Source organism: Diabrotica virgifera, chromosome 8 (assembly GCF_917563875.1).
Source record: "Diabrotica virgifera virgifera chromosome 8, PGI_DIABVI_V3a".
Taxonomy (NCBI): domain Eukaryota; kingdom Metazoa; phylum Arthropoda; class Insecta; order Coleoptera; family Chrysomelidae; genus Diabrotica; species Diabrotica virgifera.
The window spans coordinates 91,967,011-91,991,277 of record NC_065450.1 but is presented as its reverse complement, the minus strand read 5'-3'; the positions used below and the strand labels follow the sequence as shown (position 1 = coordinate 91,991,277).

General features: G+C 34.5%; 1 protein-coding gene across 1 annotated transcript in view; it reads right to left on the bottom strand.

The window, feature by feature from the left end:
- LOC126890036 (protein mono-ADP-ribosyltransferase PARP11-like) overlaps window positions 1-15,974 on the bottom strand; it is a 50,333-nt gene extending 34,359 nt beyond the window's left edge. The window contains exon 1 of the mRNA XM_050658853.1: window positions 15,720-15,974. The gene's annotated coding sequence lies outside the window, so the exon portion shown is untranslated. The remainder of the gene's footprint in view (window positions 1-15,719) is intronic.
- Between the last annotated feature and the right edge of the window lie 8,293 nt (window positions 15,975-24,267).

Sequence of the window (24,267 nt, the reverse complement as noted above, 5' to 3'; positions counted from 1 at the left end):
GTTTTTCAAAATTGAAAATGATTAAAAATTATTTAAGATCGACAATGAGTACTCTAAGACTAACTAATTTGGCTATTTTGTCTATTGAGCAAGAGGTGTGTGATGCGATAGACATTGATGATGCAATAAAAGACTTTGCTCTTGAAAAAGTAGACGTATAAATTTTTAATTGAAGACGGAAGTTTTGTTTTTAATTCTAACAAAAATACTCATATTACTTTTCAATAAAAATAAAAATATAACATTATAGTATCTTTCTAGTTCTAATTAAAAATTGATTTTATTTAATTTTGTCGATCGCCACGGTGTACCTAATCTTAAGTGATCGGTACCTAAGTTATATGAATGTATCTAATTGGTTAAAGTAAAAGAATTTTTGTATTAATAAACGTGATTGTAAAACTTAGATAAACTTTTTTATTTAAAATCCAACCTGTATAATGCAAAATAATGATGACTGTTCTTGCCGAAAAGTTCTCTATAATTAATGTATGTAATGTTATAAATAAATTAAAATACCTAAATGAGAGGGCGGCAAAATTGTCTTCCGCCCCGGGCGGCCGGCACTCACGCTACGCCACTGAAATGAAGGTGCTTTTGGATCCATGATGCGACGGTTGCTTAGGACGGAGATTTTCGAAATGGTTTCGAAATGTTTTTAAGTAAATGTGAGCACTGCCGTCGGTGTTTCTTTGCGACGAAAACAATAGTTCACCTGGCAAACACAATGGTTCTCCGTACTATCTACTACCTAAATCTTCTCTCTACAATGCTCGTATGCCCAGTAACACTGAGGGTAGGCTTTCGGTCCATCGGATATTTTCATGACATCAAATCGCTGCTTTTAACTGTCGATGAAACCTTTCTACCATACCATTTGCTTGAGGATGATAGGCGGTTGTCCTTAAATGGGTAGTTCCAGCTAATTTGCAGATTGATTTGAAGAGATGCGATTCGAAGTGTCAAAACGAGCTATCCAACCAGAAAAAAATTTTCTAGCTACTGTGTCTGCTTCTTGATTAGGCATCGGGAAAGCTTCTGGCCAACTTGTGAAACGGTCGACGCATGTCAGACAGTATCTGTTTCCTTCTGAAATCGGCATCACTATAATGTCTATGTGGACAAGTTCGAATCGGCTGGAAGGTGGTAGAAAACTTCCAGTAGGTGAAACAATGTGGCGCGATAATTTCGATATTTGGCACTGTAGACACGCTCGAGTCCATTTCCTCACATCTAATTTAATGGATGGCCAAAGAACTGTTGATTTCGGGATGTGCTAGGTTATGCATGGTGCGAAAAATTGCCATTCGAAGTGGTTTCGGTACAAATGGTCTGGCTATAGATGTTGATATGTCACAGTACAAACTTACGTTTTGCTCGGAAATAGTACATTGTTTACCGGGTAGGAAAAGCTTAACATTCCTGGACGACTGTGAAGATTGCTAAGTCGAGGCGCAAGCCGAGACTTAGCAACACAGAGTCCAGGAATGTGGCTTTTCCTACGAGGTAAACATACTATTTTTCCGCAAATCGTTTAAAATTCGACAGATATTGATTGATTTAAAAAAAACGCGATAATTTTATTCCCAAATAAATGGTGCTTTGAAATTCCTAATAAAATTACTTGGGTTACTATGGAAACGTATTGAGGTTGAATTGTCAAACTTGACAATGTTTTCTATCATTTATGTAGAACACTAACAACTGTACGGAAATATCATTTCCTTACAGTAAGGAAATGACATTTCCTTACAGTAAGGAAGTCCTGACTTTTTCTTCAAGAAATTTTGACAGGAATGTCAAAATTTCCTGGCGATTTGCGGAAAAGCGTATTTTCTTCATTTGCAGTGATGTTTTCTCACTTAAGAAAGTTTGCAGTTCTGGATCTATTTCTTGTGCGAGAGCTAAGTCCATGATGTCGATATCTTTCTTGATTCTATCGACTCGAGATAGTGCGTCTGCTACAATATTTGTTAATCCAGAAATGTGCTGAATGTTAGTGCAAAACTGTCCTATATAGTCTAAATATCTGAACTGTCTAGGACTACATTTGTGTAGCTTCTGAGTAAAGGCGAAGGTGATTGGTTTCTGGTCTGTATATATATTTATGTCCTTGCCTTCGATCATATGTCTGAAGTGTTTTATGGCTAGATATATAGCTAATAGTTCTCTGTCGTATGCACTATATTTCTTTTCGCTAGGTGAGAATTTCTTAGAAAAGAAAGCTAAAGGTTTCATACCTGTATCCGTTTTTTGTTGTAGTACAGCTCCAGCACAAAAATCAGAAGCGTCACAAGTGATGGAGATATCAACATCGTTTACAAGGTGGCTCAGTAAAGCAGCGTTAACTAAACTGTTTCGAGATTAGCAACTATGTAGTTAAATTTTGTTGCGTCACTTGTTATGTTTGCCAGTGTAAATTGGTTTTCTACTTGCAGGAACCATATTTCAGGATCGTTGGGCCAGAACGGTGGGATTTTAACTGAAATCCGATCAACTGAAGCACTGTTATCCTGAAGCACTGAAGCACTGTTATTGGCACTGGTACCGTCCGTCATTTTCGATGTTTACTGTATTTAAAAAAACGGCAAAAGTATATTATTAGCACTACTTTTTTGAATTTTCGCGGCGTTTTAAATATTCTCGGGGTCACCAATATTCCGGTGGTGTGTGTTGACGGAATTAATTAAAAATAAGTGTAACAACGAACAGTAATAAATTTATTTATTTTGGGTAAACAAGCGGTGTATTTGCTTATATCTCGAAAGGGTATTGTTAGCGAAAGCGAGGGTGTCTGCATCGTTCACATGCTGTGTAGAGACTGACTTGCCGGACCACCAACTATTATGTCAACTGGTTGGCGGTTTTGCGATAATGGCTAGAAGGGTCATAAATTACTGCATCTGCCTTTTAAAAGATGAGAACCTTTTTGTATTTTAAGAAGTTGACATAAGGTCTGATAAGGTAATTAATTTATGGGAAATTCAGTTTGTTAAACTGAACACATATAAAAACACATATAAAAACATATTATCGTTAAGGATACATTTGGTTTCGTAAAACTTCTTAGCATCTGGTTTGTGTATTACATGTGAATTTTAAATGACTAATGTTGTTTCGTTTTGAGAAAGAGGAAGAGATTTCTGACCTTGGCCAATTGAGAAGAGCACTAGAAAACGCTGCAAAGTTGGCCACCGTGAAGAGAAAGGAAAATAAAAAATCCCCCTACTGGTGGACGGATGAGATAGAAGGTCTACGGGAGAGATGCCTCAGAGGTCGTAGGAATTACACGAGAAGCCAGGGCAACCTCGAGCTGAACGAAATATACAAAGATCTAAATAAAAAAATAAGACAGGAAAAAAAAGAGAAGTGGCAGACCCTGATAAAAGCATTGGAAGACGATATATGGGGCGACGCATATAAAATTACCATGAAGACGTTGAAGATCATGGCCCCATATAAACTTGACGAGGACCAGCGGATGGAATCAGCTGAACTCTTCTTCCCCACCAAGCAAATCCAGAATTTTGTAAAAATCTTTCCAACAATGGTAGAGGAGTTTACAGAAGAGGAAATACGAACCGCTGGTCAGGAAATGAAGACGGGGAAAGCTCCCGGCCCCGACGGGCTGCCACCAGAGGCAATTAAGATAGTAGCAACTGAGAAACCAGGCTTGATCAGAAGAATATATAACGACCTACTGCAGAAACAAGAGTTCCCCAGGGACTTGAAGGAGGCGAACCTAGTTCTTCTCCTGAAGCCTGGGAAACCCCCCGACTCAGCATCCTCTTATCGGCCAATATGCCTCCTGGACTGCCTTGGTAAGTTCTATGAGGGACTTATCAAGAAGAGGCTGGAAGGCATGTTGGAAGATAAAAGAGTGTTATCAAATCAACAGTATGGGTTTCGTAAAGGTAGATCGACAGTCGACGCCGCGACCTGGATAAGGGACGCGGCAAAAACAAGCAAGAGGAGATGGGTGGTCCTTGTTCTGTTGGACATAAAAAATGCTTTTAACTCAGCAAACTGGGGCCTTATAGTAGACAGAATCGTCGAATGGGCCCCAGAATATGTGTCCAACATAATAAAGGACTACCTATCTGATAGAACCGTATGCATATCGGATGACCGCGGGAGTACCCCAGGGGTCAGTCCTGGGACCCTTACTATGGAATATATTATATAATGGGGTACTAGAAGTAAACAAGGAGAGAGGAGTGAGAACGATTGCATACGCGGACGATCTAGCTTTACTAATCGAAGACGACACGAATGGGGGAATAATAGAAAAAGTAAATAGGGCAATACGAAAGACCGCGGCTTGGATAGAAAGAAACGACCTAAAGTTAGCAGTAGAGAAGACGGAAGCCATAATCTTGAAGGGACCGAGAAAAGGAAATGATATTATATTTGAATACAAAGGCTCCGCAATAAGACCCCAGAAGACAGTGAAATACTTAGGTATAATATTCGACGACAGGATTGCATTCGGACAACACGTACAGGAAGCATGTCGGAAGGCAGAAAAAAGGACCTCCACACTAAACAAGTTAATGCCAAATATAGGAGGTCCAGGATCCCAGAAAAGAATGGTGATGCTACAATCAATCCTATCTATAGTTTTATACGGGGCCCCAGTGTGGCAAGAGGTCCTTCGAATGAGGAAGTACAAAGACATGCTTCTTAGGGCCCAGAGAAAACCTCTGATCAGGGTGTGCAGCGCGTACAGAACCGTATCACCATTGCCTTACAGGTGGTGGCTGGTGCTGCGCCGGTGCACATCCTGGCCGGAAAAAGAGTCCGAATGTACCAAAGGGGCAAGGAGGCAATAGGTTCAGGACCACAAGAAAGGACGAGAAGTCTACAGATGTGGCAGAGGGAATGGACAGCCGAAGTCGAGAAGGCAGCCTGGACAAGATCCTTGATTCCGGATGTGGTGAGATGGTACGATTGCCGGCATCGGCGCGTCAACTATTACTTCACACAATTCTTGACGGGACATGGATCGTTTAGGAAATTTACCTATCATATAGGGAAGACCGGGGACGATCTATGTCCCGAGTGTGGAGTGGTAGATGACGCGGAGCATGTTGTGTTTGAGGGCCCTGCATATCACGCGGGGCGTACCGAGCTGCAGCTGGAGCTGGGATCCCCTCTAGGCGAGCCTCATGAGCTAATCGATAAAGCTATTGACAGCAAGAGAGACTTCGACCTGATCATTGCTTTTGTCACCAAGACAGTCAAGCACAAAGAGGAAAAAGAGAGGCGTTTGCAAGCGGGATGACCAATCGTCATTATTTATTTTTTTATTCATTTTTTTAACGTGTTTGTGCCATGCATGGCAGTCAGCGGGGGAGGACCCTTTACATCCAATCTACGCTGACTGCCCTTGTTTTATATTATTTATTATGTTTTATCGATCTATTTATTTATTTATCAATTTTATTTATATAATATTTTACCGTTTTTATTCTAATCTAAACTGTGGTGCATGTCTCAAGAGGCATTCAGTAGGGGACTTTTACCTTCTACTCAGGCTGAGTGCCTCTTGTGTTTCTCGTTTTGTTTCTGTTTTGATTTATGTTTTCCTTGTTCTACCCGTGTCCGTCCTGGGGCAGCTGGCGGGGGAGGACCTTTTACATCCAACCTACGCCAACTGCCTCCTTGTTTTAAGTCTGAGATTTTTAATGAATGTGTGTATTGAATGAATGAATTAATGAAAGTAAGAATGTTTGGCGTTGCTCGTAATTACCAACTGTTCTGTTTTGCTAGTTCCATCGTGAGGGGGGCATCCCGGTCGCCCTGTCCGCGGGAGGGTTGCGCTGAACGGTCGCTTCACCGGCCGGTCTGACGTGAGGCTCTTGCGGGGAGGAGGCTAGGAGGCCGCCAAACTCATGGAATGCACGCGAAGAGTGCCGGAGGGGAGTTAGGAGTAAGGTCGGCGGGTCAGATATGCACGCTAAGTGCGGTTCCAGACCCGTCGGCTGGAGAAAGAGGGGGTGAGTTTAGTCGATAGGCGGCCTCGGCCCGCGGTGAAGCGTGCCGGACTGAATCCGGCACACCTGGAACACCTTCCCAGAGGGTCTTTTGAAGATTCTCACCTCCCAAAAAAAAAAAGATATTAGATAAAATTGTATTAGTAACACATTTTTGAATAATCAAAATTCATGTTACGTACCAGTTTCCGGCCACACTGTACTTATACACATTATATTTTTTTGTAGCCCCACGGAAGAAGTCAAGGCACAGAAACAACTGTCTGGGATGCTAAACGGCCTCTTAATCTAAAGGAAACATAAACTTTCTTTCACTTTTACCTTTACTCAGATTGTTGAGTACTAGGAACTAACTTTCGGATCTTTTCGTAGACGGATGAAGCGAAATGTGACTGCATATTGTAGAGTCCTTTTCGTCTTCTTTATTCGTCGTCGCTTGTCTTATACATTGTAAAAGTCAGAGATTTAGGATGTCACCAGAAAGAAGTTCCACAAAAAATTCAGAATTAAAATATTATTTAATATTTAATGTTGATAATAATAATGATAAAAGTGAACATATAAACAATGTGGAAGTTAAATGGAATAGATTTAAAGAAATACTCTTAACAACGGCAGAAAACGTTTGTGGATTTACAAGAAGAAACAACAAGAGAAAACAGACGAGCTGGTGGAATGCAGATATTAAAAAAGAAGTGAAAGAGAAGAAACGTTTATGGAAAATGTATATACAAAACAGAAATCAGTTAGTCTACGATAAATATAAAGAACAAAGAAACAAAGTTAAAACAATGGTTAAACAAGAAAAACAAAATGCATGGGAAGATTTTGGGAAAAGTATGGAAGAAAATAGAACCCATAATAATAAATTATTTTACCGAGTCCTAAAAAATATGAGAAAGGAACCACAAATGAAGCTGCAGCTGGTTAAAGATCGGAATGGGAATATAATAACTGAAGAAGATCACATTATAGAAAGATGGAAAGAACATTTTATGGAACTTTTAAGCAAAGACAAGACAACAGCAGGCAGCAAAACAGCAAAGTTAAACAATACAACCACAAAAGAACAAGACGTAATTGAAGGACAATAAAATACAAATGAATGAAGTGGAAGATGCCTTCCATCTAAAAATAGGCAAAGCTGCAGGTATAGATGGATTAGATGCCGAGTTGTTGAAATATCTGGGAGAATTGGGCAAAAAGGAAATTTATGAACTGTTAAACCTAACATGGAAAACTAAAAAAATACCGAGTGACTGGAACACGGCTATAATATTGCCTATACACAAAAAAGGCGATTAGAGAGAATGTGGAAATTACAGAGGCATATCGTTGCTCTGTTCAACATTAAAAGTCTACGAAATTGTCCTAGAACGGAAGCTCCGGAATTTAGTCGAGCCTAGATTAGCAGATATTCAAAGTGGGTTTAGGCCAGCACATAGCGTTCAGGACCATATCTTCACTCTACAGCAGATCACTGAAAAAGCCATACTAAAAGATGAAACGGTATATTTGGGATTCCTAGATATGAAAAAAGCTTTTGACATGGTGAGCAGAGAGGGAATATGGTAAAGCTTGACAAATAAGGAAGTGGATATGGAACTGATAACTACAATCAAGAGTTTGTATTGCAATACCATAAATCAGGTAAGAACTGGCAATCTTATTTCCAGCAAATTTGAGAATAACGACGGAGTCAGACAAGGAGGGGTATTGAGCCCCCTACTGTTTATCTGTGTAATAGACGAAGTAATTAAAAAGTGCTGGCCAAAAACAAAAAAATATACCATAGGATACAGAAATCTACAACAAATAAAAATCTAAGTCTGTGTATTTGCGGATGATATTGTTATTGTGGCAAAAACAGAAAGAGCTCTGGAGGAGAACATAAGAATCTGGGAGGCAGAATTAAAAAATTACAATCTAATAATTAATATGGAAAAAACAAAAGAAATGGCAATATCGAAGAAAGATGTTAAGCTAAATATTGAAATCCAAGGCAAAACAATAGAACAGGTAGATACATTTAAATACCTTGGAATAATTTTAAATAAGAAGGGGACACAAGAAGACGAAATTGGAAATAGGATAAAAGCAGCCACAAGAACATATCATTCGCTGTATAAAAACTTCCTAAATAAAAAAGAAATAACAAGGAAAACCAAAATGATAGTATTTAAAACAATTTACACACCTATCACTACATATGGAGCAGAGAATTGGGTAATGAACGACAAACAAGAAAAGAGATTGCAAGCCGCGGAAATGAGGTATTTAAGAAAAGTGACGGGAGCTAGGAGAACCGATAAAAGACGTAGCGATGATATTAGAAGAGAATTAAAAATAAAATCATTAAAGGAAAAAATTCATGAAAAGAAATTAAAATGGACTGGGCACTTATTCAGAATGAACGACGGTAGACAGGTTAAAATGACATGGGAAGCGAGGCCGATAGGGAAAAACAGGAGAGGCCGACCAAGGAAAACGTGGAATACCAGTGTGATGGAAATATTGCAGGATGGAGGAAAATCGTGACAGGAAGCCAAAGAATTAGCTAGGGACCGAAAAAAGTGGCGTAATTTCGCAGAGAATAACGAGTAAAGAAGACACCTCGACACCTTACGGTATAAGAGGATAATCGATTATGTATGTATGTATGTTAATATTTTTAATAAATTTTGCATCTGGACTTTCATCTTTTCTTTAAGAGATGTCGCTACGGCGTCCTAAAAGTTGATTATAAAAATTATTTTTATAATTCTGCTTAAATACACAGTTTGGTTTCTTTTCGTTTCCGAGGTGTTCAGGTAGCCCCACTGAAGAAGTCTAGGGACAGAAACAGCTGTCTGAGGATGCTGAACCGCCTCTGAATCAAAAGGAAACATAAACTGTATTTCACATATTTTTTTCTTTGTAATATAACTATAAAATAGCTTTAACTTCTTTCACTTCCAATTTGTAAAATTTAATTTGATCAATTCATTAAAACGTTGTGTTAAATTAAGCTAATCGCGCCCTAGCCTAGGCCAAACTCTACTCTACATCTACAATCTACATACATTGCACCAGTTGTCTGTAAGAGGGGTGACTCGAGCGTTATAAATAAAAAATTATAAATATAAGCTGTAGATTTAATTTTAGAAAAATCTTTAAATATGGTTTTTTGTGTAACATTTTTTGATTTTCTCAATTTTCAGGTCATTTTTTTTCGAAAATTTATATTTTCGTAGGTATTTTAAAAAACAACTAATTTTGCGGTTCATTTATTTAATAAAAAATTAAGCAACCACTTTTTGAGTTGAACTTTTTGATATCTTGTTTATTATACATTTCTTAATGAAATTATAAAAAGTTCCATCTTGTTAGATTTTTTCTGTAAGTTAAGGCATTCTGCACACGAAGCGTATCGTCATAGACGCGTATAAGTTTCGTCATGCAGCAACAATTCCTTTACGCCTCCAAATCCGCAAACGATTCGATTTGCAAGCGGCATGTGATCGTCTTGTTTTAAGGTTTTCCATGCTTTTACAGTAGTTGCAAAGATGTTAAGTGATGAAGAGGACTTACATTTGTTAAATTATTTTCGCCACCGCAAAAAAAAAGAAACAGAGGAAATTTTGGGTGCGTCCTTATATCTACAAAAACTACAACAGAATGTTATTTATTGCCGCCAAAGAGTTGTCCGAAGATGACTCTAAATTCCACACATTTTTCTGGGGTACTCTTGTTTGGGTATTATTATATAAACACTGATAATTTTCAATCAGTTGGACAAATTTTAATATTTGATTCGCCATTCTCATAAAATTCCGTCAAAAAACGTGTTATAACAATCAGGCCGGTCGTCCATTGGAAGCGTAGACGCGCGACTCGTAGGTAGCGCGTATACGCCCGTATAGAAGCGACTAATCTTAACAAATAAAATGTAACTAAACAACGTCCACTGCAAACGACTTTGAGCGACCGGGCTCGGCCGACCACAGGCGACTGGCGACCGATCCCACTAGAATGGGATTAGTCGCTGGTAATCGCATGTTGATGCTACAATGGTTTGCAATAAATATCTGTGAAGGTATTTTTGATATTGTGTTAATTTTCGATAATTGTGTTATTTTCGATATGGAAATTGATAACGAAAAACTGATTTTGTTCTGAAGCTATTTGCTTGTGGCATTTTTCTAATGAACTATTTTAAATGGGAAATAAGCCACAATTTTACCAAAAAAAAAATAAATTCATTTTTTTTTGGTAAAATGGTGGCTTATTTCCCATTTAAAATAGTTCATTAGAAAAACTGATTAGTGCCGTTTATGAAAAGTCTCCGTTGTGGGACAAAACGTGAAAGACACAAGATATCATTCACGTGATGTTCAAAGGAAATTGTGGTCGAAAGTTGCAGAAGAAGTAGGTGCTAGTGATAAAGAGTTTTTAATATTATTATATTATAATATATAATTACAATGTAAACGAAAAATAAAAAAAATAGAGCGTGGCACTTGCGAGTGCCGACAGAAGTGAATACTTCTTATAGTTTTAGGATTAACAAACTTTCGAAAGAATTTTTATTTGAAATTTTTATAATAATAAACGTCTTACATCTAAAGCAAGTAAATATAAAGTTATATAAATCTTTAAATTATTTTTATTAACAAATTACTTAATGTTTTTTTTCAATTTGGTGAAAAATGTAATTAAATACTGATAAAGTGTAGTAAATATTTCGTGTAAATTTGAATCGACAACAATATATGGAAGAGTCGATTCCCGTTGAAGGGGAGGCCATTGTACAAAGGTACAAACCTTTTAAAAGTTGTTAATAAATAATTAAGTATTTTCGATGGGAAATAAGCCACAATTTTACCAAAAAAATGAATTTATTAACGATTGACGCTCAAGTCGGGTGTCGTTGTCAAACTACAAAATAATACTAAATAAACAAAAATGTTGTTGCTTAGTAAAAAAAATTCTTCTAATAATTTATTTAATCTGACTCATTTATATCGGCAATTCAGGCATGTATTATACATTTTAAAGTAGAAGACTTTAAAATGATATTGCCAATATTGATGAGTTGCGTTCCTGGGACGACTTTACTAAAAGACATTCATTCGATTACATGAAATCAACCGCAACTCAAGAATATCCGCCCCAAAAAATCATAGCATGTGATCTGTCTCTAAAAAGACAACCAAATGCAACGATGGCAGTAAAATGTATTTAATAAAATGGCAGTAAAATAAATATTTAGTTGGGGTTGATTTCATGTAATCGAACGAACTATCTTTTAGTAAAGTCGTCCCAGGAACGCAACTCATCAATATTGGCATTATCATTTTAAAGTCTTTTACTTTAAAATGTATAATACATGCCTGAATTGCCGATATAAATGAGTCAGATTAAATAAATTATTAGAAGAATTTTTTTTACTAAGCAACAACATTTTTGTTCATTTAGTATTATTTTGTATTTTGACAACGACACCCGACTTGGGCGTTGAAACGTTAATAAATTCATTTTTTTTGTAAAATTGTGGCTTATTTCCCATCGAAAATACTTAACTATAAAAATGCCACAAGGAAATAGCTTCAGAACAACGTTAATAAATAACATCCATATTTGTGTAATAAATTATTCCTTTCAAACTATGCCTTTTATGTATATTTTACGATATTCACAAAAATACACTTTCTTTTGATGATGACAGTCAGTTTGACAGTCGCGAACTAAGTAGTATAAGTCGTCTGCAGTGGATGATACCAGTCGCTCAGTCGCATAATCGCACATACACGGACGTATACGCGCTACCTACGAGTCGCGCGACTACGCTTCCAATGGACGACCGGCCTCAAGCGTACTACAAGCGATTGACATCGTTGTACGCCTGGCGGCTTGAAGCTTGTCTGCATTGACGATTCCGCGCCGTTTACGCTTCGTGTACAGTATCCCATAAAGACACAAGTGAGTAGCACGAAAGCGTATGCCACGGTATATAGAGGTTCCCTCTTTTCGTACGTCGCATGCTTTTCGTACGTCGCATCTAATACGCGTCTATGACGATACGCTTCGTGTGCATTATGCCTAAACTCCTTCACTAAAATATTCGTGAAACCTGGGATTCCCACACAATAATCGTATAAAATAATGAAAACGTAACAATAACCGTAGTCTACTCGCTACTTGCATTATAAAACAGGATCTTAATAATTTATTTATAAGACATAATGATAGGGGAGCCCAAGCTGGGATTTTTGCAGTTACTCGAGCGCGTCAGATTAGCATATGGGGAGAAACCTTGTACCCTGCAGATGTACCTCTACCATATCGCACACCTAGTTCAATAGTGCCACAAGTGCAAAACACAATATTCTCGAGAAATGAGCAAAACGTTCTGTAGTAAACGCGTTTTGCCCTGTAAATAATTTATTTTGAGAATGACTTGCTTCAAAATTACAATTAAGGTAGCAAATTATACACTTATTGGCTGGATCTTATTACAATTTATTAAAAATAAAACGTTATTATTATTTTGATAGTTATGGCGATATTGCATTGTGAAGAAAGTCATTTATAAAACGATACCTAGGAGATACGGCGGCAATATAATGAAAAAATCAATTGATTTTTGCAGTTGTGGCCGTATTGAATTATATCGGTTGTATTGTGGCAGTGTATATTATCGCCACATCTCTCTTGATTTTTGCAGTTGTGGCCGTATTGAACGTATTGAATTACATCGGTTGTATTGTGGCAGTGTATATTATCGCCACATCTCCCAGTTATGGCCATATTGCATTTTCAAAACCTCCAAAAACCCTACAGTGAAATACCGAAGTAACTTACTTTATACTTATCCAAAACAATATTTTAGTTCAGGCTGTATTGCACAGTGGCGACGCGTGACTTTTTCTAAAGTGTTACCAAAACCAGACATTAAATATATACCAGATATATTATATATTATCTATATATATAATGTATTTTATAAATATTTTTATATATACAGTGTTTCCATACATCAAAGTTTGTTCGACTAGACACCGTGAATTTTCAGCTTGCTATTACTCAACTTTTTTTTGGTACGCGCGATCCAGGTCTATTATAAAAATAGATGAAATAAAATTAAAAAATTTAAAATTTAAGAAATTATAAAGTATCTACAAACTAAAAACATATTTGTTGTTTTTAGGTAAAATATGTATTATATCACCTTTATACTTTATTAAAAAATCCAAATTGTATAATTAGTATACTAATCAGTACATTCATTTGTCATTTTTAGCCTAAAATATTAAATAATTTTTATTTTATTGATTATACACTACAATGTACTGTATAATCAATATTATTATATGTCATATTATAATAATGTTGTTGTTAATTAATATATTTCGACAAGTAATTAAAATCGATTAATATGATTTATATAGGATAAAAAGGTATAGATATATTATCTGTATAATAAGCAAGTACAGTTACAAGTTATAAACTGATAATTAATAATGCATATTATGCAATAATCGAATCCAAAGGGCCGGTACGGTTAACTAACTGGAGTTTAATCGAGAAAATACCGGCCATAAGAATAACAGACTTCATAAATGGAATTATAATTATTACCTATAATTATAATAATAATTAAAATTGCATTTATTAAGTCTGATATTCTTACGGTCGGTATTTTCTGTCCCGATAGACACCGGCCCTACCTAGCGTCACCAAATTAAAATTTGGTAACACCAATACGCGGTTTCAGAGCCATCGTCCCCGCAAAATTTTCAGAGACGATCCAGTCAAAGATCCTACTATCGTTGCCACTCACAGAAGTGGTAAACGGCGCGGCGCACGGTAAGGGCACAGTATAATAAATATGGAACCTCTTTATACTGTGGTAAGGGCGTATTATAATAACGTGCAACCGATTTTACATAAACTCGCTGATATTTTCGTGCGTCTAGTTGGCTATTTTACTGAATTAGGTAGATACTATTAACAAATATTTCTATTTTTAAAAAATATAAATGGAATTATTTCATAGTACAGTGGAACCTCGATAAGTCGGCCCCCGATAACCCGGACGTCCGGCTAACCCGAACCGATTTTCATCAGACAAACATTTCAACAATAAAAATGTATGTATCTAGGTATTTTTTTTTCATACATATTATGTTAAAACATTTTATCTGTAGCCTCTTCTGGATTGTCTTATAAATATCGAGTTTCATTGATAAAACTTCGCTTTGACCATAATATAATATTTGAGAGATAATGGGTATTTGTGTAATTTGAACTATATGATAGTGAAAATGACTCATGGCACAAGGCAGCGGCAGAGCGACGTTCATTATTTTGGGCTATCACAAACAACAGAGGCACGTGTTATTCCTTTATTTATTTCCAACTGTCTTTTAAAAAATTCTTTTTTAAATAATGGTCTTTTAAACAATGAAAGAGCCACTGTTCTTAAATAACATAACATCGTTCCGATGGCAGACAAAGACTGACTGAGTTTTTTACCTAGAAATGAACAATACTCTATACTGTCTATACTCTATTCTATACTATACATACTCTATACAACTATAGGTAAGTTAGATGTGTACTGTGCATATATATTTCATGTTACTTTAATTATAACGGTCTTTATCTATAAGTATACCGTATTTTATTAATTTTTACCATGCTCTCCGGCTAACCCGGATTTTCGATAACCCGGATCGGCCGCGGTCCCGATTAATCCGAGTTATCGAGGTTCCACTGTAGTCATAAAATATTTATTTACAAATTTTAACTGTTACCAATGGTAACAATGGTTACATGGACGCTTCGCCAGTGGTATTGCATTAGATGGGCCATTATATAGGCAATATTTTACAGCCTTAACCCAAAATTCGAATTTTTTGCAGTTGTGGCACAATTGAACTAGGTGTGCGATATATTGGCTCTTAACACAGGGGAGTTCGTTAAGGGGGCCCGAAAAAAAAATCTATCCTTAAAAATACTCGAAATTGTCAGATTATGATAAGGTAAGTTAAGTACATGCAAAAGAGTGTATATGTCAAAAATCTGACGATTTGAGCCGGGCGCAAGGAAATGGGTGAGTCCCAAAGTTTCACAAGAAAAAAGCGAATATTTCGTGAAACTAATGACAGATCGAAAAACTAAAAAATATGTGCTCAATATTTTTTAAAAATCTACCGAATGATAATAAACACGACTTTCCACGGAGAGGGGTAGGGGGTAAATTTAATATTTTAAATACGAATCCTGCGATATTTCGCGAAATGAACATCAGATCGAAAAATTGTAAAATACACTTCTTCAATACTTTTGAAAAATCTATCGAATGGAACTAAACACGACCCCCCACGGAGGTGGGATGGGGGGTTACTTTCAAATCTTAAATAGGAGCCCCCATTTTTTGTTACAGATTTAGATTCCTTACGTAAAAATAAGTAACTTTTACTCGAAACATTTTTTCGAATTATGGATAGATCGCGTTATAATGGAAAAAAACGATTTTTGGAAAATGGAAAATTAAATTTTAAAATTTCAAGCGCCCACTCAAATGGAAAATTTACTTAACTTTTTTTGGTTTTAGGACCTACTCTTCACAACCCAATAGGTCCCCATAACGCTCGAGTGACTGCACATTTAGCATACTTTGCTCCCCTACCATAATAAAAGCTTAGGTATGCAATAATAATAATAATTGTAATTTACCTTATCAAACAAAAATGAATGATTGTCGATGCACTTTAATAATAGTAAAAATAATACAAATATCGTCTATATCCAGATTAAACATTCGAACAGGATATAAGTGAAAATTACATACACACATCAATATCAAATAACATCACTTTTTGGAACTTTTGTTCCATTGCAACATCGACTTCGGCTTCTGAATCAATGGGTGCGTTCGGACGACCACAGCGGCTGGACAGCTGAGCCAGCAGTAGCTGTCAGACGTCACCGCTGGAAGCCAGCCGCTGAGAGATTTACTAAGCTTTCCCTATCACGGCTGGATGCAACCACTCAGCCGATTTCTGCTGGCAGCCAGCCGCTATGGTCGTCCGAACGCACCGAATCGCCTTTGTTTACGGTTTGGGTTCGAGTGCTTAAGTACCTACAGGGTTGCCAACGACCGAACCTCGTTTTCTACTAGATTTATATATAAAACCTACCAAATTCTACTAGATTGAGGATAAAATCTACCAAAAATTCTACTAAATTATTTGCTCACAAATGACACATGACAGCCAAAAAAGAAGAAAAAAATGACAGATGACTGCCCAAAAAAAGAAGAAATGACAGATGACAGCCGAAAAAGAAGAAGAAATGACAGATGACAGGCTATTTTGTTATATACAAAAACCATTTTTATTTAAAATATAATAATTTTTATAAATATTTACATGAACAACATAACTGAAATTTCTAAAAAATAATTTAAAATAATATTAAATACTTATTCTATAGAAAAATATATCCTCTCTAGGAGAAAGTGGTGAAAACAAGAGAAACAAGTTACATTTTAACTAATACCATTATTTAAGAACTACCCTTTTTTAAACAATGCTAATACATTTTGTACATTTAATTTTTTTAAAGTCTCTTTCTTGTGCTTAACACAGTTTACTATCCAAAATTTTACTTTTAGTTTAGCGTTTCGAATTGTAAACTTATTTTAATGTAAAACTATAGCTTGTTCCCAGTAAAAATAGTGTATTAAAGTTCGTTTCTAACACTCAATAAACCCCAACCACAGATTAACATAACATAATGCTGTGTTAATCTGTGCCCCAACTGATAAAATGCTGCAAGCATTGGCAATTTCATTTGATTGCACATATCACAAGAATATCCTAAGGTAAAAATAACAAAATAAGTTGTATTTAACTGAAAGGAAAGTTCTACATATTAAAAATGTAAAAGATAACTATAAGTTCTAGGCAAAAAAATTTTAAATAGTATATATGTACAAAGTTCATTTTTAACTTAAAATATTTTCGATTTCCTCTAATTCTAAACCCACAATGGTATGTTTCTGTCTTTTGTAATGTCTAAAGGTAGGTATATCGGAATTAAAATAACATTTGTATATATTTTTTGCTCCTTGTGAACTTTTATTTACAATCAATTTCTTAAAAGTTTTAAGCAAGTTTGAATGAAATTTTAAGCAAGGAAGGATGATGATCCAATGATGCTTCGTCTTATAGGTTTATTTCACTGTTGTATTAAATCTTGTAGCCACGTTTGCTTGAATCTTCTGATTATCGGTCCATTGGTAGATATGTTTGATCAGTTCGTTATCTTGGTTTCTTGTTCGACTTTCATGATTGGTAGCTGTATTTCATCTATGTGTATTTCTTCATATTACGAAGGGAATATTCAGGTCAGTGTGAGAATACTGACATACCAGGGTGCGCCAGTAATTAATCTAAGGACTTTTGATTGAAATTGTTGTATGGTTGTAATGTGTGTTAATTTAGCACAATCCCAGAGATGGATACCATACATCCTAATTGATTTCAACATGGCTTTGTATAGTAGTAATTTGCTATTTAATGACAATTTGGATGTCCTACCAAGGAGCCAGTATATTTGTCTGAACTTGAGATCCAACTGCCTGCATTTCATTTGGAGGTGTTTGTTCCATGTTATCCTTTGGTTGATATGCAATCTAAGGCATTTAAGATGCAATGTAAATTAATTTGAATGCACAAATATCACGCTTGAGACGAGACATTGTGGAAAAGTCTAGGATTTGTTAAAATTCTGGATTCAAAAGTAGGAGTTCAATTCAACAGATATATAACATAAGTGGTATTAACAATATAAACGTGTTAATACAATAAAACAAAGCTATAAGTATTTATTTTTTAAATTTTAATACTTTATGTATTAGAATCTATAAAGTTTTGAACTAAAAGTATTACAATTTCATTTGCATGCCACCAGCATTTGTTTATTTAAATGTGCTATAAAAAAACCACCATAAAGCCAATTCCTTTACTATTATTTTTTTTTGTCCTTTAAAACAATTTGTTTATTCATACATTTTTGCTAGTTGTGGAAGTTCTTTTAACGGAAAGTGATATAACATACTTTAAATGATACTTTAAATCATTTCAAATCAAACACCAATATCATGTATGTATTTATAAATTTATTAACAAACTGCAGTCCAAGAAAAATAATATATTATCAACATTAACCATTTACAGTAAAACCTCCGTTAATCGAAATAATTGGGGGGTAGGCCATTTTGGATAACAAAAATTTCAGTAAAAAATTACATTGTTTTTTGTATTATTATTTTATCAAATTACATAGTATTGGAGAGATGTAGCTATAAAACATCATTGTCAAAGGGAAACACAAAAGAAAATAGATTTCTTTAAAAAAACACTCAACATGTTCATTTTCCTTAATTTTATTGCTTTTTGTTTAATTTACTTTTTATTGACAAAATTATTGAAACTGTCAGCCATTTCGGTTTAACAATGTTTTGGTTAACGGAGGTTTTACTGTATTTGCCTTAAATGGCAACATTTTAAAACAAACAAACACACACGCACAAAAAGTTGCACTAGATTTTCTCCTGGTTAAAAATGTATAAATGTACTGCCATAGCTTGTTGGATTAAATAACCGCAGGCTCAGTTGCCAGTATTTCAATGTTTTCTCTAAACAACTGCAATATTTGTAAAGCTGATACTATTTGAACAAAAGGTATCTTGCATTGCATCTCATTTCACATATTAATATGAAAAATCTCTTTAGAATACCAAACCTTCTTTCAATAACAATTGAAGCAATAATTTATGATTGATTAAACAGCACTTTAACTGCTGCCTGAAGATTCTGCAATGGTGTCATTTCATTAGGTAGTTGAGAACTGGATATTTCCTAACAATACATTGTCCATAAATTCCTCATTTTATATACTCATAATATGCAAAATTATTTAACAACTAAAATAGAGTATTTCTGAATACACTTCCAGTAGGATGAGTATTATGATGGGTTATGTTGTTCTTTAAATGACAAAATACTAATTAAATTCAACGTTTTACTCTTTTCCATGATCTTATTTTACTTTTTATCTATATTACAGGTAACTAATAGAATTTTAGCACATTTTAGAAGTTATTTTTTACAAAATTTACAAAAATAAAAATATGTAATGTCATTGTCATTTGTCAAAATAAAAGATTCCTTTACTACAACCAAATCCTACTGTAATCTACTAAATTTTCTACCAGATTCTAAAATCTACTAGATTTAAAATTTTCCCACTAAATCACAAGAAATTCTACTAGATCTAGTAGAAAATCTACTAAATTGGCAACCCTGGTACCTATGCAATAGAAAGTATAATAATATGTATTCAGACTAGAGGTGGGTGCTTTATTTGGTTGTTTTTGTAACAGTGATATTTGTTTGTGTGAGTTTTGGTACATATCAATAATTTTATAATTTCAAAACTTTTAAAATGGTGTTTTGCAGTCACTATGTATACAAGGTGTAACAAAAATGCAAGTCATAAACTAAATCACATATTCTGGGACCAAAAATAGTTCGATTGAACCTAACTTACCTTAGTACAAATGTGCACATAAAAAAGTTACAGCCCTTTGAAGTTACAAAATGAAAATCGATTTTTTTTTCAATATATCGAAAACTGTTTAAGATTTTTTATTTAATATGGATATGTGGTATTCTTATGACAGGAACATCTTCAGTGAGAAATAACACTGAAATTTGTACACCCCATAAAATTTTTATGAGGTTTTATTCCCTTAAACCCCCCCCCCCCAAACTTTTGTGTACGTTTCAATTAAATTATTATTGTGGTACCATTAGTTATACACAATGTTTTTAAACCTTTTTTGCTTCTTAGTATTTTTTCGATAAGCCAGTTTTTATCGAGATGCGTTTCTTTTTTAATATGTTAACATAAAAATTTTATGGGAGTTTTGTTCCTTTAAAGCGCCCAAATGTTTGTGTACGTTCCAATTAAACTATTACTGTGGTACCATTAGTTAACCACAGTGTTTTAAAAACTTTTTGCCTATTAGTCTTTTTTCGATAAGCCATCTTTTATCGAGATGATAAACTTCTTTTTTAATTGGATATGGTAATTGAGTCAATACTCGCAATCTTTAGTTTGTATTTTTTATTAGTTGTTATGTAATCATGGGGCAACCGGTTTCGAGTCTTACAATATATGACTCATCATCAGGCCCAGTACAAAAAGTCTTCTCTATACAAACTACAAGATAACAGCCATAGAAACTGTTCCACAGCTAAAGATGTACCTGGAAGTCACCAGCCCCATAAGAAGAGTTGACCAATCAAACAGCCCTTAGTCTCTTAAATTGTTAGTTAAGTGTAATTTGGAACCGTACAAGAAATTATTGTATACTGTGTTCCCAGTGGTGTGTGTTGTTTCTCTTAAACAGTTGTTCTTGTCCAATTTAGCAGTTGTTTTTTTGTTTTATGTAGAAAGAATGTACAAACATTTAATAATTATTAAAATAATGGGACATCACACACAAAATTTTAAAAATTGTTTTTCGGTTGCCAGAGACATTTTTCTCCAAAAAAAAAAAAAAGTCTCTGGCAACCGAAAAACAATTTTTAAAATTTTGTGCATGTGAAATTTTGTGTGTGATGTCCCATTATTTTAATAATTATTAAATGTTTGTACATTCTTTCTACATAAAACAAAAAAAACAACTGCTAAATTGGACAAGAACAACTGTTTAAGAGAAATAACACACACCACTGGGAACACAGTATAAAATAATTTCTTGTACGGTTCCAAATTACACTTAACTAACAATTTAAGCGACTAAGGGCTGTTTGATTGGTCAACTCTTCTTATGAGGCTGGTGACTTCCAGGTACATCTTTAGCTGTGGAACAGTTTCTATGGCTGTTATCTTGTAGTTTGTATAGAGAAGACTTTTTGTACTGGGCCTGATGATGAGTCATATATTGTAAGACTCGAAACCGGTTGCCCCATGATTACATAACAACTAATAAAAAATACAAACTAAAGATTGCGAGTATTGACTCAATTACCATATCCAATTGTATAATGGACTCGCATTGGCAACCCTTTCATCATTCTTTTTTAATGTGTTTCAAAATATAGGTACCTAAAAATGTAAATTTTAATAAAGTTTCAAATTATTAACAGGTCCAACAAATATCCAAAATATCTCGATAAATACTGGCTTATCGAAAAAGTACTAAGGGGCAAAAAAGTTTTAAAAACATTGTGTTTAACCAATGGTACAACAATAATAATTTAATTGAAACTGCATAAAAGTTAAGTATGCCACTTGTCCATTTTCAATAAAAAATCTATAGGTAATAGTTTTCGAGATATGTATTGTAAAAAATCGATTATCATTTTGTAACTTCAAAGATCTGTAACTTTTTATGTGTACATATGTACTAAAATAAGTTAGGTTCAATCGAACTATTTTGGTCCCAGAATATGTGTTTTAATTTATGACCTGCATTTTTGTTATACAGGAAAAAGCAGTTGTTATACAGTAACCCTGTATTATGTGGAATTATAAACAACAATTATATCGTATATAATACAGGGTGTTTCATTAAGAATATTAAGTATCTAAATTGTAGATTCTAGACATCAAAATATTAAGATTTAACCCAAATCACTTAAACAAAATATGGCTCCTTCCTTACTGAGTTACAGGGTATTTTATTTAAAAATTTAAAAACCATTTTTACCCAGTACTTTAAAACTATTTGACGTATCCTTATAATACTTGGCAAAAAGTGTGGCTAAGATACATTCTACTAAATTATGATAAATAAACGTTTCTACCTACTACCAGAGGCGTACGATAGGGGATAGTGAATGGTTGACCCTTCCCAAATTCTGCGCCACTGGGGGAATTACTATTTTAGCACAATTTTTCGATTCCCCAATACTTTCTATGTAAATAATATACTCTTGATTGGTAACGATAGAGTCATTATTTTTCGAGATATTTGAAGTTAAAAATGAAACAGCACAGTTATTTTGATTAATGTATTGTGTCGCTTCATTTTTAACTTCAAATATCTTGAAAACTGTTGATTTTAACGTTACGAATGAAGAGTATCGTATTTACATAAAAGGTATTAGAAAATTCAAAAATTACACTAAAATAGCAATTCTCCCAGTGGCGTCAATTTGGGAAGGGTCATAGTCACTTTTCCCTATCGTACGCCTCTGGTAGCAGCCAGAAACGATTATTTAACATAATGTAGTGGGGTGTACGTGTACAGTACCTACAGTTTCTGCCAAGTATGATAAGGATACGTCAAATAATTTTATAGTGCTGGATACAAATATTTTTTAAATATTAATCATTAATCATATGAAACATATAATTAATCAAAATATCTGTGCCGTTCCATTTTTAACTTCAAATATCTCGAAAATTAATGACTTTATTGTTACCAATGAAGAGTATATTATTTGCATAAAAAATATTGGAGCATCGAAAATTTTCGCTAAAATAGTAATTCCCACAGTGGCGTAGAATTTGGGAAGGGTCAACCATTCACCATCCCCTGTCGTACGCCTCTGGTAGTAGCTAGAAACGTTTATTTATCATAATTTAGTAGGGTGTGTAAAGTAGCTACACTGTCTGATAAGTATGATAAGGATACGTCACAGGGTAAAAATAGTTTGTAAATTTTTAAATAAAACACCTTGTAACTCAGTAAGGAGCCACATTTTATTTAAGGGATTTGGGTTAAATCTTAATATTTTGAGGTCTAGAGTCTAGAATATACAACTCAGAGATTGGACATTCTTTTTTAAATACCCTGTAGAATAACTTATAAGAATAACGATAACTCATACATTTATGAAATGAAGCTTTAGTAGTGAATCACAAAAAACACATGATTGAAAAATGTATAAAATATTTATCTACTCGTAATATTTGAGATAACCAGCGATTAGATCATAACTAAGTTACTAAACAAACTACAAGTATGTATTATACATATACATGTGTGTTAGAAAGTAATACCGCATAGATAGGTATATGATATAGATATATTCTTCTTCTTTTTAAAGTGTTCTAGAAGTTCCGGACGTTGGCCACCATCAAATCAATGCGAACTGTATTTACTGCCCTCAATATTTCCCTAAAGTATAACTGGTACTAACTCATATTTTCCTTCGTTTCAACATTTTACTATTATGTTCTTGTCGCTCGAAATAGTCCACGACGAAAATAGAACACAATACCATGCAATCAGGCGTCTTTTAAGTTACTTATAAGCTTAGATCTTTGCTACATAGGTACTTATATAAAAATAAAACGGGATAGTTCCCGTAAGTTGGCTGTACACCATTTAGTTAAGTAACTTTTAATATGAAGTAAAAACTCCTTGGTGTAGTTGGTATCAAATTTATTCAAGAATTAAAATTTTAAAAATCAAAAAGGATTACATTCACTGTTCAGAACGAACGTTTTTGGACTTATCATTCCATCTTCAGTGAACTCCGTGTCCTTGAAAAATAGCCACAATGCCAAACACTGGCACTGGTTGGATTAAATGTCCAACCTACATTATAAATAAAAGAAAATAAGGCGACTTAAAGTCGATGGCAATGTATTGCCTTTAGAAACATGTGAGTTCTCTACTTTCACATAATTTTAACGTCTGCTTTGGACCACGCTGGTCTGCCACATATTTTAAGAGATGGGGAAATTTTAAAGACATTTGAAGTATTTCCGCATTTGTAAATCATGATTTGGGATTTACAATGTACAGGGTGATCAGTTACCTAAGGGTAGCAAGCGGCCATATCTCATAAGATATTGGTCGTATAGATTTGAGAAAAAAAAATCATGATAAAAGTCGCCAATATAAATTGCTGGAAATTATTTTCGAGTGTGTCAAACGTCCGCTAGAGGGCTAACAACCAACACAAAGTAGAAAAATGGGATTTTTATAGAATTTTGTCTAATGAAAGTTTATCGATGATATCATTTTCATATTTACAGACCATTTCCCTACATTTTTTGTCTAAAACGTTTTGTTCTATCTATCAAAATAAAGCGGTGGGGGAAGTTCAATTGTTTTTTTAAACAAACCAAGATTTCTTCCGTTTCTTTTGACCGATTTTAGCAAACTTAGGCTCATATAAAAGAGCATAATTTGCACTACAAAACGCTTATTTGGTTTTGAATTTTTAACGTTTGCTGTCGCCGCTAGATG